The following is a 19425-nucleotide window of genomic DNA, read 5'->3' as shown; positions in this document are numbered from 1 at the left end:
AATGTTATGTCAACAAAATGTTAAACATAAAACAACTCTATATATATATATAGCAAAGTTTAAATAAGCTTGTTAAGGAAAAAGTTAAGAATTACACATCAATATCAAGACAAGTTAAAATACATAAAAAAAAAGCCGATAGAAAAATCAAAGTCTTTCATTCCTTATTCATCCCCAACGGCTTAAAAACTAAAACTAATAAAAAGTAGCAGTAGAAGTTTAAATGTGTTGCTGAAAGTGCAGAAAACTTGTCAACATCTATATTAAACTAATGATGGAAATATATATAAAACGATGATATTGACACTAGTTAGTCAATAGTTTTTGGCTTTCAAAAGAAAGGTTAAACAAATTACAAATTTGTACACAAATTAATGAACATGGTATGCAATAATGATAATGTATAGAGAATTAAAACTATTTAATTTTAACTACTGAACATACATTGTCAAATTAGCAAGTGCTATGCACAACTTAAAAATTTCTATAATTAATGGCGAATTATTTTAAATGTCATACTTTGTAAAGAGATTTATATGACAACAAAATGCATTTTAAATAAATGTATATATTATGAAATATATACATTTTAACTTTACATTTAGATTTACATTAAACCAGACCCTGGTTGCATGGGAAGATTTCAAAATTCCTGTTTTTATACCCTACACCACAATAGTGGGGAGGGTATAATGTGTTTGTGCAGATGTTTGTAACGCATAAAAATATTAGTCTAACACCCACCTTAAAGTATACCGATCGACTTAGAATCACTTTATGAGTCGATTAAACGATGTCCGTCCGTCTGGCTGGTCGGCTGTCCATATAAACCTTGTGCGCAGAGTACAGGTCGCAATTTTGAAGATATTTCGATTAAATTTGGTACATATTATTTTTTCGGCTCAAGGACCAAGCCTGTTGAAACTGGCTGAAATCGGTCTATTATTTCACCTAGCCCCCATACAAATGTCTTCCCGAAATTGGACTTTATCGGTCATAAATGTTTAATTTATATATGTATCTCCACAAATTCCGCTCCAAATAAGTTTTATATACACAAAATTCATGTCACCAAATTTTGTCACGATCGGTAAATAATTTGTCATAGCTCCCATATAGACCCGCTTCAGCAAATCACTTTAACGTGCATAAATCGCTTAAAAATGTTGGTCTACACACAAAATTCAACATAGTTAACTTTCATATAGACATAAATCACACGACCTAATTTCATGGTGATCGGTCCATAATTGGTCATAGCCCCCATAATTGGAAGGCCCACTTCCGAAAATCATTCAAAAATATAAATTATTGAAATTTTAAAAGAAAAATGTTTTTGCTCTTTTACTTAGTGTAGGATATTATATGGTCGGGCTTGACCGATCATACTTTCTATATTTTAAACAATAAATTTGAATGCATCCAAGAATTACTAATTTTAAGGTCAGGTCTAATTTACATAGGTATTTAAGTGTGTATGGGAATTTACCATATCAGTGAATATCATTTGTAAATGTACTTGTAATAAACATAAAAGCTCTCAATTATCAACTCATCTAATAAATAAAACAGACAAAAATATAATCAATTACTCGTACAAAACATGTATTGAAAATGATCCATTCTTTAATAAAAGCATTCGTATAAACATTTTATCTAAGTGCACTTTATAAGAAAAAAATAAATCTATAGATATGTAAAAGTAAAGTTACTAAGAGGCTCAGTACAAACGCCAAAAAAAACTATACGTTCCCCTCTCCCCATGTAGATCAACAAAGAAGAGTTTTTTGTAAATTGAGTGTGAACACTCAAATATTTCAGATCTTTGATAACATTGTAAATACTGCGGCTTTAGAGAAAATAAGCTCAATCTCTGATCACCTATATTTTATAACAAAAATCGGGTTTTAGTGTAAAAAACTCAAATATCTTAAATCGTTAATAACTTCGTAAATTCTCATATTTAATACCAAAAATCGAGTATAAAAAAACTCATATTTACTGCGATTTTAGGGAAATTAAGCTCAATATGTGATCACCAGGGAAACCAAAATATGCAAATGCATGTTTTTTCTTGTGAGTCTAATGAGCACATGGATAAGATATTTACACGTTTCAGAACTATTTAAGAATTTTGGCATCGATTTGTTAGTGCATATTTTATACTTAAATGCATATTTTTGCATATATTTGTTTTAAGAGCATATTTATGTCATATTTTTGCGTTTTTAGAGCATATTTTACTGTTTAATAGCATATTTTGACTTTATCAAAAACAAATTTTGTCTTACTTATTTTTTGCTGTTGTGTTACAAAATTGATTCAAAATTGAAAAATAGATGGATTTTTTTTAATATAAAATAAGCACTATTTTAATAATAGCGCCATCTAAATATAAAATTTTAGTTCTAATTCAAACTTAACCGTTCTAAGTGTTAAAGAAATATTGTCTTTTAAATTTGCTCCTATAACATCAGTTGATGTCGAAACAACATTTTCTATGTATAAAAATGTTTTCAGATCCAATAGACAACGATTTTTATTAAATTTAAGTCAATATTTTGTAATTTATTGCAATAATAACCTTAATTGAAGAAGTGACTTTATATTTATATAAAATATCATCAAAAAATTCCTCTCGAGACCTTTTCATAGCTTAAGTTTCTATAGTTTTTATGTTGTATTTATTTTTTGTTATACTTGTTTTAGTTCATGTTATTTTTGTTTATTTTATGTTACTTTACCTTTTTAGAAATGAATTGTATTGATTTTTTTAAATAAAAGTATATTTTTTGGTTAAAAATTATGTAAATGTTTGTTTTTTTAAGAGCATATTTTTTAAGTTTTAAGAGCATATTTTAAAGTTTTTACTGCATATTTAAAGCGCTTAAAATTTTTTTTAGAGCATATTTCCGGTTTCCCTGGTGATCACTAATTTTTTAAATGATTTTTAGTATAAAGAACTGAAATATTTTCATTCGTTAATAACTTAGTAAATACAGCGATTTTGGAGAAAATAAACTCAATCGTGAATACAGAGATTCTAGAGAAAATAAGTTCAATCTGTGATCACTCATATAATCGATTTATAGTATAAAAAAAACTCAAATATCTTGTAGACAAATTTGGGTAAACAGTTTTGTTCTTTTCTAAAAGTATTTTGAAAATTCAAACATGACGGATGGGTGTTCAAGAATACAAAGGATAATTCATATTCATGCTATGACAAGAGTATAGCTCCATACTCTTTTATAAAATTGATCCTTTAAAGCTCTGTCAGCAATGATATAAATATATTGATAAATACTTATGTACTCGTCCTCTAGTACCTTTTGTATGAATATAAAAACTCAAATATTCAAATAACAATCAATAAAAGCAATGAAGCAGAATATTGATGCATATTTATTATACAATATAGAAAATAAATAAATAAAACAACAACGTGAACAACGAGAACAACAATAAACAAAATCATCATTTGGATTTTGAATTGAAGATTGAAACATCATTTACGTACTCGCACTTTGTTCATTTTGTTGTTTTATTTATATATATTTTTAAAATATACTACTGTCGATTGGTTGTTAGGTCGAAACCTCTGTGCAACTGTCAGTCGGTTTGACTGACTGGATTTTATTCGTGTAACTTTCAATTATCGACTGACTGAATTGCCGAGATGGCTGGTTATTTACAACAGCTCTTACTAGGTTGACTGGTTGGCAGTTTGGTTGTTTAATGTATTGATGGGATTTTGGCTTCAATTCGTTTCTATGTTGAACTTTTTATGGCAGACAAAGCATCATTTTAAATTCAAATAATAAAATAACAATATTTTCCAGCTATGTAAGCTTTCAAATAATATTTTATAACTCAATATACCACAACATCCATCAATACAACACAGCTATAAACAAAATATTGGCTTTCTATTTTTTCTGGTTTATGTTCCTAAAGGGTTTTTGTGTATAACATTAAAATTTTGTAAAAAAAAAAAGAAATACAGCAATTTGATTCTTTTAACAATCTTGCAGTTTTAAAGGTAGCAATTTTTAATTTTGCACTAACTATAGTGCTACTTAGGGGGCTCCTTACAACGAATGTAATGAAAAATAAATCATAGGGAACTAATTGATAGTTCCAGAATGATACAGAAATAATTTTTTATGCAGCAATTTATATTTTTATTTCATAGTTGAATTGAGTATAATTAAATTTACTCAGGGGAACAAAATATAATTTTTAATAATTTAAAAATTCAATTTTATATTTTTAGATAGAAATTCCATATACTGGATTTTCTAACATTAATTGTCATGTACAGAAACTTTTTGATTTAGTGTATTCTTTTGTTGAGCTATTTATTATCAGATATTAATTTTAAATAAATTCATGATTTCTAAATAAATAAAATTTTTTGTTAAATATTTTGTAAAAAAGTAAAAAGTAAAAAACTGTAACGCATTTAATAAATTTGTTTGTAATAGCCAGTGAAACCGGAATCATGCAAATGATTTTTTTTTTCTGTACGATAAATAGAACAATTGATAAGATATTTTAAGTATTTTGGCTTATTTTGCTTTAGGACTATCAAAATGTGTGTCAAATTAATGTTTTCATTTACAATAATACCAAAATTCTATAGGCGTTAAAATGTTTCAAGGACAATTGTTGGCTGTATGACTTGAAAATGCGGGATTTTTTAAAAAATTAAAATTTTTATTTCGAACAGTAAAATATAAATTTATTCAAAGTATTGGCCACTGTTAGCTATGATATTTTCCCATCTTTCTGGCAACATATGGATTCAGAGCCAAAATAACTGCTCATATTTTGAGGCCAAGCATGACTCAAGCGAATATCGGTTACTCTGTTCCAAAGTGAGGCGTATCCCATAGAGATCCTGTATCGATCCAAACAAATAGTAGTCGGACGGGGTAAGGTCTGGACTATGTGAAACTTTTTAAATAGTATTCAACAGGCACTGCAACATGTGGCCGAGTGTTGTTTTGATGGAATATTACGCTTTCATGTCTGTCAGCATATTCTGGTAATTTTTTCGGTATAGTTTCCATGTGATAGTCACCAACTCATAATAGGACTCTTTTGTTCCCATCAAATACAGAGCATTACCTTAGCGCCATGGATATTTGGCTTTGCTGTCGATTCGGCTTGTTGGCCTGGTTTAACGTACGATCCCTTACGCTTCGGGCTATCGTAATGTTGCCATGGAAAAAATTGTCATATGAACATTACTGTGTCCCAAAAAATTTTTTTTTTTTATTTTCATGGGTGCTCAAGCATAATTTGAAAGCTTATAGGGTAGAGTAATTTTGAGATTTTTTTCAGATTTTTCGGAAGTGGTTTAGAGGTCGCTCAAATCGAGTTTTGTCAAAAATCGGGTTTGTCGGCCTTTTTTTAGTTTTATTCATAACTTTGTCAAGATCCACGATTTTTATTACTTTTGAGGACACAGTTTAAAAGAAAAATGTCCGAGCTTTATTTTTGTGTGCAAAAATTTTTAGTTTTTGTAATGAATTGGCTCATTAAGGTGCTCTAATTTACAATTTTTCGAAATTTTTACAATTTTAGTAAATATGGCTTTATAACTTTTAAAATTTTTATGAAAATGAAAAAAACTAAAAATGCAGTTTACAATTTTAGTAAATACAATTTTAGTAAATATGGCTTTATAACTTTTAAAATTTTTATGAAAATGAAAAAAACTAAAAATGCAGTTTGAAGGATCAATTAATTCTAAATAATTTTTTTTGGGACACGCTAATGTATATGTTCGTAACAACAATGGGTTAAGAATTAATAACAAACTTCTCAGCAAAACAAAAAAAACGCAGACACACAAAATACAATTTTCGTTTAAAAACAATAATAAAAATCTCTTAAAATAGAAATCTGAACACATAAAAAATATAAAGTCAACCAACCAACCAAAGAATTTGCTAAAAGTCACCAGACATACAAAAATGCTCAATCAAATATAAACCCACACTATAACTCTTGCAAACAATCAAACACACACAAACATACTCAGACTCACACTCATACAGGGATAAACTACAAACAGACAAAATCCATTACGAGCGCTAATAGTAAAAACCAACAAAAACCAACAACTAACGGATGTATGTATGTATTTTAGTATCCACGGAAGAGGAAAGAATAAAAGACACATACATAGAGCAAATACTAAACAAAAAACAAACATATATGTATATAAGAGGACACTTTTATTAAGGTAAAGCTTTTAAATGAGGAAGAGGTAGAGCAAAACAAAAAAAACAACAAAACAACAAAAAATGGTGACATTGTATACCCACAAAACATCATCAACATCGTTGTAATAATTGTCATCAACATCATTGCCTGCATCCCCATATCAACTACATTTTGGAAAATGGTAACAAAAGCCAGCCATATCAGCACAGTGAAACACATGAGAGTGCACTAGAAACCACGATGCGAAAATGTGAACTTTATTGAAAACAAATCGAATGAACATTGATTGAATGTAAAGCCAAAGCAATCAGCAACTATAGCCACCAAATTTAGTACAAAAGCAAAAAAACACAGCAACTACAACAATAAATACCAAAGTAAAACAAAGAAGAGACTGCCAACAACGCAACCCAATCCCAACCAACCCAAACCAACCAAATCGTTGGTTAGAGGTTGCATTACCAAAGCCAGAGCATCTACATCTACCTACTAACAGCTAAATACCAACAACAGCAAACAAACTCAAATATAAAAGAAGGACGGAAATGAACATGAGTTTTGGAAACAAAATTTATTAAAGGCTTAAACAGAAAATCAACCATGTTGTCCAAACCAAGCAGATACAAATATTTTTCAAGCCATTAAACAAACATCTCTGCATGATTTTTTTTTTCTCTTTCCATACTTTTTAAAACCTCTAACTTTTTGAATATATTTCTAGATTTTAGATTTTGTAACCAAAACAAAAAAAAAAAACATAAATATTTTTTATGAAGGGACAGGGAGGGATATCTTTTGTACTATCCCTTTCTCCAACATAGTAGTTCGCTCTGTCTGTGGGTGATTCCGTCTGTTAACAATTTGCATATTTTACAAATCGTTGAACATGATAGCTGGCAAAAAAAAGGAGGTAAAATTAAAACAAACACAACAACGACAACACAGTTTTAATAACAACACATACCACGAACGCGAGAAAACCACCTTCTGGCAGCCAATATTCATTCATTCATTCATATATTCCATGGCTGTGTATATGCTTTACACATTCACCTTTACAACATTCAAAATCATGTCTAAACCTCACGTTTGCCATGCAACATAGTATGTGTTTTGTTGCTCTTGTTACTGTAAATGTTACTGTTGTTTTTGTTATTGCTATTGCCTTCTTTTTTTTTGTTGTTGTAGTAGCTGCTGATGTTATACACGTGAAAGAGTTTGTAACATTATTATTGAACTCCCAGATGATGGTGATGATGATCGTAATGATGCTGATGATGACGGAAGTGAATGAAACAACAAAAACAACTAAAAGTATTTAAGTTTGTCAGTCTATTCCTTTAACATTAAATACGTATATGGCCATTTCCATAACTTACAACTGACAATTTCATTCGGTTGCTTAAAAGATAAGATAAGAAGTGTTATTGAAATGCATTGTAAATAAAAGCAGAATAATAAAGCCTACTTTTCATACTCATAAATCTTTGCAGAATAATTTATTTCCCACAATTTAAGTATATTATTTAATTCAGCAGAGTTGTGTGTGATGCAAAATATTTATGACAAAAAGATGCGGTGCAGAATCACATTTTTTAAGGCTCAATGACAAGAAGGAGTCCTCCTATCCCCCATACAAATGTCCTCCCAAAATATCTGTTTTTTCTTATATAACTCATTTTTAGATCTCTATAAAATTCTCATTAAAAGATCTCATTAAATTAATATGGAAACGCCCATATTTGTATTTGTGTATGTATAATGCACTGACATAATGGCGTTTTCATTACCAGTCATATTGTGGTATTTTGTATTGGTTGCCGTCAATGTCATCATTGTCGTTGCGGTTGTATTTTAGACTGCATTCGTAATCACATTCACAATACTCACAAACAAACATACAGTGTTATTTAAATGTTTAAAACTATAAAATTAAATGAGATTTGTTAAATCCATAGCAATTGCTTGCCAATTCTCAATGAAAATGTAATAAAAATCTTACGAGGGGAGATAAAAATTAAATTAAAAATTGTATCTCATAAAAACAAAGAAATCAACAACATATTTAAGCTTTAAAAATAATAAATTTTAATAGATACTAGACAATAAATATTCGATAGCAGCAAAACAATAGTGTAAGACTTTAACAATTTTATATGCATTGAAATGAAATGACCAAAACAAACTATAAGAATATTGAAAAGCTATATTTCTTTTGTAGTTGAATTTAATTTCATTTCATTTGCTGTTATTGAAATAAGTCAAAAACATTCTAAAAATTCAAGTTTCTTTTGGAAATAAATCTATACTTTAGTATAGTTCAAATATACATACATATATAGTATAGTATGTGTGAGTGTGCATAAAGTTTTTACTAAAATATGTATATTTCATATTTTTTTGGAAGTGTTGAGTTTCAATATAAACAAAAATTTGCATTTTCATATATATTGCCAAGTCACCATGATATTGCTTGCAATATGTTTGTATGTATTAAACTAACAAACACACTCATACTTTCACAAACATACAAATAATAAAAAAAAATTATATAAATCTAAAGATTTTTCTTATTTATATTCCTTTCTTTTATAGTTTGTGGTTGCTTTTGGTTTTATCTTTTTTAACTTTGAAATACTAATTAAAATGCCATAATAGAGAAACAAAAAAAAACTTGTATATAATTTATGCAATAAATCAATTCGAAATGCATAAATAATTTTGAAATGGATAGTGAGTGAGTGAGTGAGTAATAGACAATTTACAACAGCAAAGCAAATATGGATTTTTTTTGTAACCTTCAAAATGTCAGTTTTAATTAAAAAAAAACAGATATCCTTAAAATATATAAATAGCGAGAAGTGAAAAATATACAAACTTAAATTTAATTACAAAACACTTAAGGAATGCCATTGAAATTTACACATGCAATCAATTTAACAGTTATTTAAATAATTTAAAAATAATTTCATTAAATATTGAAATGAAATTGCAAGTATTTTCGGACGATGCACATAGGGTTCAAATGGTATAAAATCGGCGATTAATTGAAATTTAGAAATAAATTTTGGTATAGGGTAAAAGTAGATAAAATACTACACCACTAACTGTAAAAATAAATCAACTAAGTCGTTTACTTTCTTTTCAGTGAGCGGTCAAAGTTAGCAAATTATTGTTGTTTTTAAAAAAAGTGGAAAAATTGGAAATTTTTACAATTCAAGCGATTATTGTTAGTATTAAATATATTAAAAGTAAATCTTTTGTAATGGAACCTTCAACATCAGGTATTAAAGTACACATTATTTTTTTTTTTATAAAAATTATGTGTATATACATATTTTTAATAATTTTTTTAAAAATGGTCCAAAATTGGGATAATTTCCGCATTTAATGGGTCACAAGTATTAAGTTAGTAGTAGTTGAAATTATTTTTATAGATTTTAGAGTAGTATAGGATATCAGCTTATATTTAAGAAAAAAAAGTCCAGGCAATGCCCGTCCCTTTTTAAACCCTTCACCATGAGTGAGTGGCAAGGGTATATATAAGTTTGTCATTCCGTTTGTAATTTCTACATTTTTCATTTACGACCCCACAAAGTATATATATTCTGAATCGTTATAGATAGCGGAGTCGATATAGTCATGTTCGTCTGTCCGTCTGTGTGTTGAAATCAACTTTCTGAAGCCCCCAAATAACTTACATACACGAATGATACATCAATATCTCCGAAATTCTTCCGGCTCGGTATAAATCGAGAAAATCGGTCCACAAATGTCTGAGATATAAGGAAAAAAACAGGACAACCTCGATTTTTGACCTTTTTTTGACCCATATCTGGATTACTAAATCATTAATATAGACAATATGGATACCTAATGATAGATATTTCAAAGACCTGTGCAACGACCATAGTAAGTTGGACCTACAATGGGTCAAAATCGGAAAAAATATTTTTTAAACCGAATTTTTTTTTCACAAAATTTTTTTTTCACAAAATATTAAAAAAAAAATTTAAAAACTAAAAAAAAAAATTTTTAAAATTAAAAAAAAAAAAATTAATTAAAAAAAAAATTATGAAATTTAAAAAAAAATTTTAAAATTTAAAAAAAAAAAATTAAAAAACAATTTCGAAAAAACAACTGAAAAAATATTTAAATTTTGTTTACCTAAATATATTTATAATTTTTATTTTTAAGTATAATTTGGTGAAGGGTATGTAAGATTAGGCACAGCCGAATATAGCTCTCTTACTTGTTTTATATTAATTTTTGTGTAAAAACTCTGCTTGTCATTTATTTAACAACACCAGTAAATGATAACAACGATGAAGATAGTGTTGATGATAATGATGAACAAGACTATAATAATGATGATGAAGATAAGGATTATAATGAAGCTTATGATAATTGAGATATTTGCGGTGAATTTGAAAATATTTTATAATACAAATATTTTAATATATTTTTTATTAAGAAGGTAAAATGAAACCAAAGATTCCCCCAAAACTTTTAAATTCTAATTTTTACATTTACTGCATTTAGTGAAAGAAAAACTAGATACAAATTTATACTAATAGGAATGCATATTACATATGTAACTCATTTTTTAAATTAATATTGATTTCAAAGTTACAGCGACAGGTTAAACATTTTTTTCTTTTCAATTTTTTTTAAAAGCTTTGTTTTTATGTATTTATGATTATTCATTACAAAAATTTATAATATTCTCTTTTGTGACTTTTATATTTTAAAACTACGGCATCTATGAATTAATCGCCACTTTGGGTACCATCGAACCCACTGTGCGATGTATGTGTATAAAGAAATTACCATCAAAGAAAGGTATTAAGAGTATGTAGGTAAAATGTTCTTATTGTATGTACATTAGGGCGGACCTTATTTTAAACATTCACGATTTTTAATGCACCCAAGATCTAAAATTGTTCTCCGTCATATAAAAACTAAATACTAATAATTCAATAATTACACTGTGCACGGTTTTTTTTTAGTTTATTCAATAAGCTAAACAGTTTTTGAGTTACGCGAATATAAGTTGTGCCCCGAGGTGCCCCACTTTGAGGCATTGTGGCTCGGCTCCCCCTAGGTGTTATAAGCCCAAAACTTAAACTTATCAATATTTCCTCTGTAGCCATGGGAAATTTTATTGAAATCGGGCTATTCGTTTAGAAGTTACAGATTTATTCCCATTTTTTTTAGTTCCCCCACTGTGCGACGTATGGCAGTATGGCTTCCGTAGAGGACGCTCTACGAAAGACTTGCTAGCCTTCGTATTAGAAAATTGGTATCGTTCCATGAATGATTCCCTTAATCGGCACCTTCAGACAATCTCTGAAAGTGGTCGTGTTTGCAAGATACAAAACGACTGATGAAATGACATGGAACGACAGACAATGTCAGTTCATCAATATTAATGGATGGTGTAAATATTGTGAAATCAGATACTCTTGTGCTTCAAAGTCCATTTTGGATTATCGGTGACACTAGGGTATCCAACTCTATTGATTCGCTGGAGCACAGTCGTAATGTGGGCTGCGTATGACTGTTCTATCAGTACTACAATGGAATTGGTTATAATGAAATTAGGGAACTTGCTCCTGATACCCAAGTTTTTCATCAAGTACACATGCATTTGTGGTTGATTGGCCAGTGGACCGCACAACACACTATAGGAAAAATTTGTTCTTTAGCCGTACTGTACGTATGTGAAACCAACTCGTCGCTGAAGTGTTTTCTGTCACTTACAATGTAGGAAAGTTCATATACAATGTCCACAAACACTACTCCTTCTTTCCTCCCTAACATAACCTGTTTTCCTAGTTCCAACACAATGCTTTGCTTGGGTAGGGGTACTCCCCTGAGAGTTGGACCAATAAGAAAATAAAAAAAATATGGTGATGAAATTGGACATAAACAAGTTTTATATTAATCTAAATATTTCTATAACTTTTGTGAGGATGTGTCGGCTTCGCTATACATTTCATTTTCCATAGAAATTCTAATCCAGGTTAATCGAATATATTGCCAATATTTGAAATTCAGTATTTACAAATTAATTTATTTTCACAAAAATGTTATTAAACAATTGAATGCCAATAAAATTAACTTGACATCTTAATTAGCTTTTTAATTATCAAGAAAAATTTTAATCCATTTCATAGCGAACAATATTAATTATACGTTTTAAACTTTATCACCCGCCTTGTTACAACCTTAACAAATAATTTAATAAATAATTTAACTTGCAACTATCAATTACGCTGTAACAACAAGTGTTGTCAACAATTGACTGTTTTTTATTTCAGTAGCTGTATTATTATACAATATTTCATTTCATTATTGTTAAACTTTTCATCGTTATCCTTCTTTCGCCAGTCAGTCAGTCACTCCTTAACAAAACAAACAGATTGAAGGGAAAAAACATTTTAAATACACTTTATAATTTCTTCAGAGTCATCTTTTTCTTTTATGTTTTTTTTCTCTTTGCTCATATTATTTCATTATACTTGTACATCATTCAACTTTTGACTTTATTACATGCTTATAATCTTGTTGGCAAATGTTCTTTTGGCCTATTGAGTTGTAACAATGATAAACTACAAGAAAAACGAAAAATGTTGAGGAAAAAAAAAGAAAACCCCAACTGGTAGACGATTTATATTCATCTTCTCCAATTTCTTTGCAGCATAGACATTCTTAAACTTACTAGGTGCCACAAAACACACAAAAAGTTGAATCAAGTAGTATTGTTAAGAGCAGCCAATGATGAAGAGCAGCAACGGCAATAACAGGAGTAATTTTTTGAAACCATGTCCAAACTCCACTTTACTTTAGAATGAGTGTTTGGTTTATAAATGTTTGAACACAAAAATAAAAAAAGAAACAGAAAAAAGAATTGAAAAAGAGTTTCTTATTGTTCAAGTATGCAAAGAAACAAGAAACTTTTGTAATATAAGGAAACTTTAATACATACATATACTATATACATAAGTAGATACCAGTATCCCCATACAGGAATTAGTAAAATACTTACTAGCAGGGTTTTGTTGCAACAGTATTAGTTAGTGGCGCTAGCAACAATATGTGAGTGTGTCTGTTTCTTTGAAATTCTTTCATAAGTTCACAAAGGTTAAATAAAGAATTTCTCAGTTTACTCTGTTTAGTAATGAAAAAATATGTATAAAAAAAATATAAGTATATTGCACATAGATATATGTATGTATGTATGCAACATAATAAAAATGTACCTAACATTTTATGTGGAAATGAGCAAGATAACAACTAAAACAACAGCGTAAAGAAAACGCACAAGGAAGCAACAATTGAATTTAGTAAAGATTTACTTTTAGTGATCCTTTGTTTGTTGCAGAAGAGGAAAAAAACCCGCATTTTATTCTTTAGAAATTATTAATATTAGTTTCTTCTGTTTAAGTGTTTATTTATAACCCGTTTAAAGAATAGTACATGATTTTATTAAGACTTCACCATAATCCTAATAAATTGTATACATAAAGAAAATACATATTTTTATAAAGTTACTAAACAGCAGACGGTTTTTAATTTGAGACAGTTTTAATATACAGTTCTATAATTAATGACTTCCGTACTGTTAATTAATTAGCATATGGACAATTGAGACTGAAAAGCGAAGATTTATGAATTCGAATTGAAGTAAGAGCTCTCTCTTAAGTGAACTATGCTTAATTGTGAGCTCTATGTAATATCTTTTAATAAACTCCGACAATTAAATGCTCCCTTAAGCCTAGTACTCTGTTCATATTTGCGAAAAATTATGTTTTTTTCATGCGAAAACTAACAAATAAGAACAGTGTACTTCTTTTGCTAAATTTCGCAAATATTTCATTCTAAATATTTCATATGTAGTTCTGAAGCATTTCGCACGAAATTTTTAACAGAGCTTTACACTACTGCATGTTTTTAAACTACTTTTTTACAAAAAGGTACGAAATGTACTTTTTACAAGTGGTACTTTTTTACAAAAGTTACTATTTTAGAAAAGGTACTTTTTTTACAAAAGGTACTTTTTTTTACAAAAGGTACTTTATTTACAAAAGGTACTTTTTTACAAAAGGTACTTTTTTACAAAAGGTACTTTTTTACAAAAGGTACTTTTTTACAAAAGGTACTTTTTTACAAAAGGTACTTTTTTACAAAAGGTACTTTTTTACAAAAGGTACTTTTTTACAAAAGGTACTTTTTTACAAAAGGTACTTTTTTACAAAAGGTACTTTTTTACAAAAGGTACTTTTTTACAAAAGGTACTTTTTTACAAAAGGTACTTTTTTACAAAAGGTACTTTTTTACAAAAGGTACTTTTTTACATAAGGTACTATTTTACAAAAGGTACTTTTTTACATAAGGTACTTTTTTACAAAAGGTACTTTTTTACAAATGGTACTTTTTTACAAAAGGTACTTTTTTACAAAAGGTACTTTTTTACAAAAGGTACTTTTTTACAAAAGGTACTTTTTTACAAAAGGTACTTTTTTACAAAAGGTACTTTTTTACAAAAGGTACTTTTTTACAAAAGGTACTTTTTTACAAAAGGTACTTTTTTACAAAAGGTACTATTTTACAAAAGGTACTTTTTTTACAAAAGGTACTTTTTTTACAAAAGGTACTTTTTTACATAAGGTACTTTTTTACAAAAGGTACTTTTTTCAAATGGTACTTTTTTACAAAAGGTACTTTTTTACAAAAGGTACTTTTTTACAAAAGGTACTTTTTTACAAAAGGTACTTTTTTACAAGAGGTACTTTTTTACAAAAGGTACTTTTTTACAAAAGGTACTTTTTTACAAAAGGTGCTTTTTTACAAAAGGTACTTTTTTACAAAAGGTACTTTTTTACAAAAGGTACTTTTTTACAAAAGGTACTTTTTTACAAAAGGTACTTTTTTACAAAAGGTACTTTTTTACAAAAGGTACTTTTTTACAAAAGGTACTTTTTTACATAAGGAACTTTTTTACAAAATGTACCTTTTTAGATTTTTTAATACACACATATTGCCATTAGAGACGACTGCCAATACCGAAATTCGAGATTATAAAAATTACAACGCCTAAATACTGGGAATTTTCGGCATCGGGATTGCACAAATATGTAGTTGTAAAAAAACCTATGTATATTATAAAAAAAACTTAACTTAAGCCTAATTAAAATTTACTTTCAAATTATATAAAATAAAAATTTCGAATAATTACCAAAAATATAGAAAAAAATATATTTTTAAAACAAGATTCTATTTATTAAATATTAATAAAATTCACTAGTCGAATCCTGCAACCCTACATACATATTTCAATCAGAAATATTCGATTTACAAAGCTTTTTAACTTTTTTATAAGATTTTGTTTAAACATATGTGTATTTTGGATGTATTATTTATATTCACTCTTGATTAAATCATGCATAATATTTGTTCTAGTTAATATTCACAATATACTCCTACTAGATGGTATTTACTAACAACCACTACATATAAATATGTATGTAGTAATAATGCATACATATTTGTTTGTTTGTGTATTTCTATTACTACCTTTGTTTATTGTATTGCTCGACAATATTTTTTTATGATTTTTTTTTTATATAAGGATGTTTACACATATGGCCCATTCACAAAACTACAGAAAAAAAAACAAAAGATGAAAATATTTCATAAAGAAAATATAGAGGGAAAAAATCATAAAAATTCATAACAAAATTTTGACATACGTTTTATAAAAGGAAGTACAACGTACTAAATGCAAACAACAACAATGCTGCTTACAATATAAAACAAGCACTTAAGGCAATAAGTCAAGACATATTTATATGTAGGTATGTATGTAGAAACACAAGCAACAGCAACAAATACCTTAAACTAATAACAAAAGCCTACTTATAACAAACAGGATTTCACCAAACCCAAAGCAAAAGAAGCTAAAACACATGAAGAAGGAAGAAACAACAACAAAAAAACCGAATCTTTCCCAAAGTAATATTGAGCAAATGCCAATACCACCACAAGTCCAATAACATCACAAACACAAAAAAAACTAATATAAACTGCTACAAGTGCGTTCAAAAATGTTGGACAATATCTACAGTATCGGTCAAAAGCTATTGTACAAACATTCTTTCCAAGTCCAAAGTAAATAAAGATTTTAGAAACAACAAATGCACTCTAAACTAAAATTGCAGGATTTACAATAATGGCGTATCTTTTGAACTGAATGCAACTGATTCATTTGAAGCGTTGAAACATAAAACCATATCGATCGGAAGCATGTTGCAATACCTATTAAAAAGTATTTAGAATGAAGTGGTTGGGAAGTTTTGCATCACCCCCCTTATAGTCGAGACCATGTCATCGATACAGAACGCTCCAGGACCACTCCTGAAGAATTTGTAGGGCCCCTTTTTATAACGTATACTCAAATACTACTAGGCTACACCCACGTCTCGGTTGGACCAGCCGTTTAGAAATGCCAGATTTATATCCAAATATTTTGATTCTGTCCCACTGTGCACTCTGAAATCATAATCTGATTCAAATTTGGTGGCGTTAATGCATAGAATAATTAGATCAAAGAATAAAGAACATTTTAGAGGTTCTTCTGATAAAAAGCTATTTACTTTTTATAAAATATTTGTAAAGATAAAACTGAAGCATTTTAAAAGACATCACAATGACAACTTCCAAACTTAGTCAAACCTGAACATAGCTAATTTTTCACAAAAATATCCGAGATGTACAACTTTAAAGCTCTATAAAATATGAATCATATACGATATGGATTTGGCTTATACGCCATAAAATTTGCTTTTAAGAGAAAAATACAGACACGTTTTTTTATTTTCTTTCTTAGAAGCAATTTGAGTTTTAACCGACACTGTATATAGAAGCAAATACATAAATGCTACACATGTATGCCTACGTTTACACTGTTATACTTAGCTACACAGATACTTGGATATGTATTGCATGTGTATGAGTAAGTTAAATCTATTACACTACTTTATTATGGCCATCTTTTATCAGGGGGTAACAAACACATTTGTTTCTGCTTTCTTTTGTCTCGTTGTTGTTCTGTTGTTTGGGGTAATTTAGTTATAAAATACAACCTTGACAAAATATCACATCCGTACAGGAGCATCTACAACTACTACAACAACAGCAAATAAAAAGAAAATGATGAAGTAAATACAGTTACAAACACCTTTTGTTCAATTTATTATTAACGGTGCTTGTATTTGTGTGAGTGTGTGTGTGTTTTCAGCTGGTTGTTTATTACAAACATATATTCTCACACACGTACGTACACACACGTATTGCTACGTTCTTATAAATATTTCATAGTGTCCCTATAATGACAAAATACCAAAGGACATCCTATACGGAAAGGACTCCTCTTGGTTTAACAAATTTCAACAATATTTGTTATCGTTTTACTTGTTGGCGGTGTTGCTGTTGATGTGGCTGTTATTGTTGTGTGCTGTCAATATGGTCTCGTTTAGGCCGTAAAGAGTATAAATAAATGATTGCCATAAGAAAACAACAAAAAATATAATAAACTCACCCAAACAAAACAAAAACAAACGGCCACAGAAATTCAAGTAACATGACGTATGTATACAGGTTGACATTGACCAACAAATATCCTACATTGTATGTCAATGTAAAAATCAATATGTTTAAGAGTAAAGTTCATCAAAAGATTCATTCAAAACAACAAAATAACTTTTATATCTGGGATCAAAATTATCCAGGACATCAAAGTTATTAAAAATATCAAACATGAAGTTTATTATTTTTTCCAAAATATTGGACTATTTATTAGGAATCTTCGCGAAAAAGTTCAAAATAAATTTCAAATATATACCCATCTGTAACTTCATACTGATTTGACAACTTATTCTTTTAATGTAATGCATTTAATACGGTACTCTAATAAATCAACCATAAATTAATAAATCCTGTACTTTAACTTGTAGGGTACTTCCAAAAGTTTATTGTTTTCTTGTTATGGTTGCTGTATCCCTGTGTAGTTGTTTAAATGTATGTATGTAGGTGTTGTTGTTTTTTGTTTTCTTATTTTCATCACTTTTCTGACCAAATAATATTGTTTGTGGTAAGAGCATGAAAATAATACTCAATATTCTTTTTCTTTTTGTTAAAAATTTTAGTTCTATTTTTCTTACAAATATCTTTCATGCTATTGTTAGTTGAATAAGCAGCATGAACAAAAAAAAAAACAAAACAAAAACTTCAATTTAACGGAAGTATATATTTAAACTTTATTTTAGTTATATCTGTTCAGGTTTAGGTTTTCTCTACTTGTTTGCTTTGTCTTCTACTTATTTGGTTACATTTAATTTTATCAAGCTTTATTTTGTTTATTTTTTATATTCGAGTATATTTATGTTTTTTATATCTTGTAACAAGCAAAAAGTAAATGGAAACAGATAATAAACATGTTTCAGGGGAACAATGAAATATTTTTTAACGACTGTTGTTTTTTAGTAGCTTCTTTTTCAAATTATTGATTATTAAGTGATAAAATGCTACTTAATGGCCAACATATTTAAATAAACAAAAAAAGGTATTTGTAGGTTTACATTTTTTTGTTACATGTAGTCAATAAAGGGAGAGTCAATTTTATATTTATTTGTTTTTTTTATGATGGGGATTAAAAAGGATTTAATAAACAAAGTCTGAAAAGTAAGAATTTTATTAAGCTACTTAGGAAATTGCAAAATTATGTTAATTGCTATTAAATAGAGTATGTGAAGTGTAATGGCCACAATTAACTTGAAAATATATGTGTAATTTAATTGCTAAAATTTAAAACAAATTTTAAAAGTATTAACTAAAAATAAAAACAGCATGACTGCTCGTGCAAAATATAATTTCTATATAATTTTGGCACGCTGCACAGTGGTATAAAAAAACAAGTAAGAGAGCTATATTCGGCTGTGCCGAATCTTATATACCTTTCACCAAATTATACTTCAAAATAAAAATTTTATAAAAATATTTTTAGTTAAAAAAAAATTTTACGAATTATTTTTTAAATTTAAAATTTTTTTTTTGTTTTTTAATTTTTTTTTAATATTAAGCGAAAGAAAAATTTTGGTGAAAAAAAAAAATACGGGTTAACAAAAA

This window comes from Calliphora vicina, chromosome 2 (assembly GCF_958450345.1).
Source record: "Calliphora vicina chromosome 2, idCalVici1.1, whole genome shotgun sequence".
Taxonomy (NCBI): Eukaryota; Metazoa; Arthropoda; class Insecta; order Diptera; family Calliphoridae; genus Calliphora; species Calliphora vicina.
The sequence above is the reverse complement of the archived record's forward strand: the minus strand, read 5'-3'. Positions refer to the sequence as shown.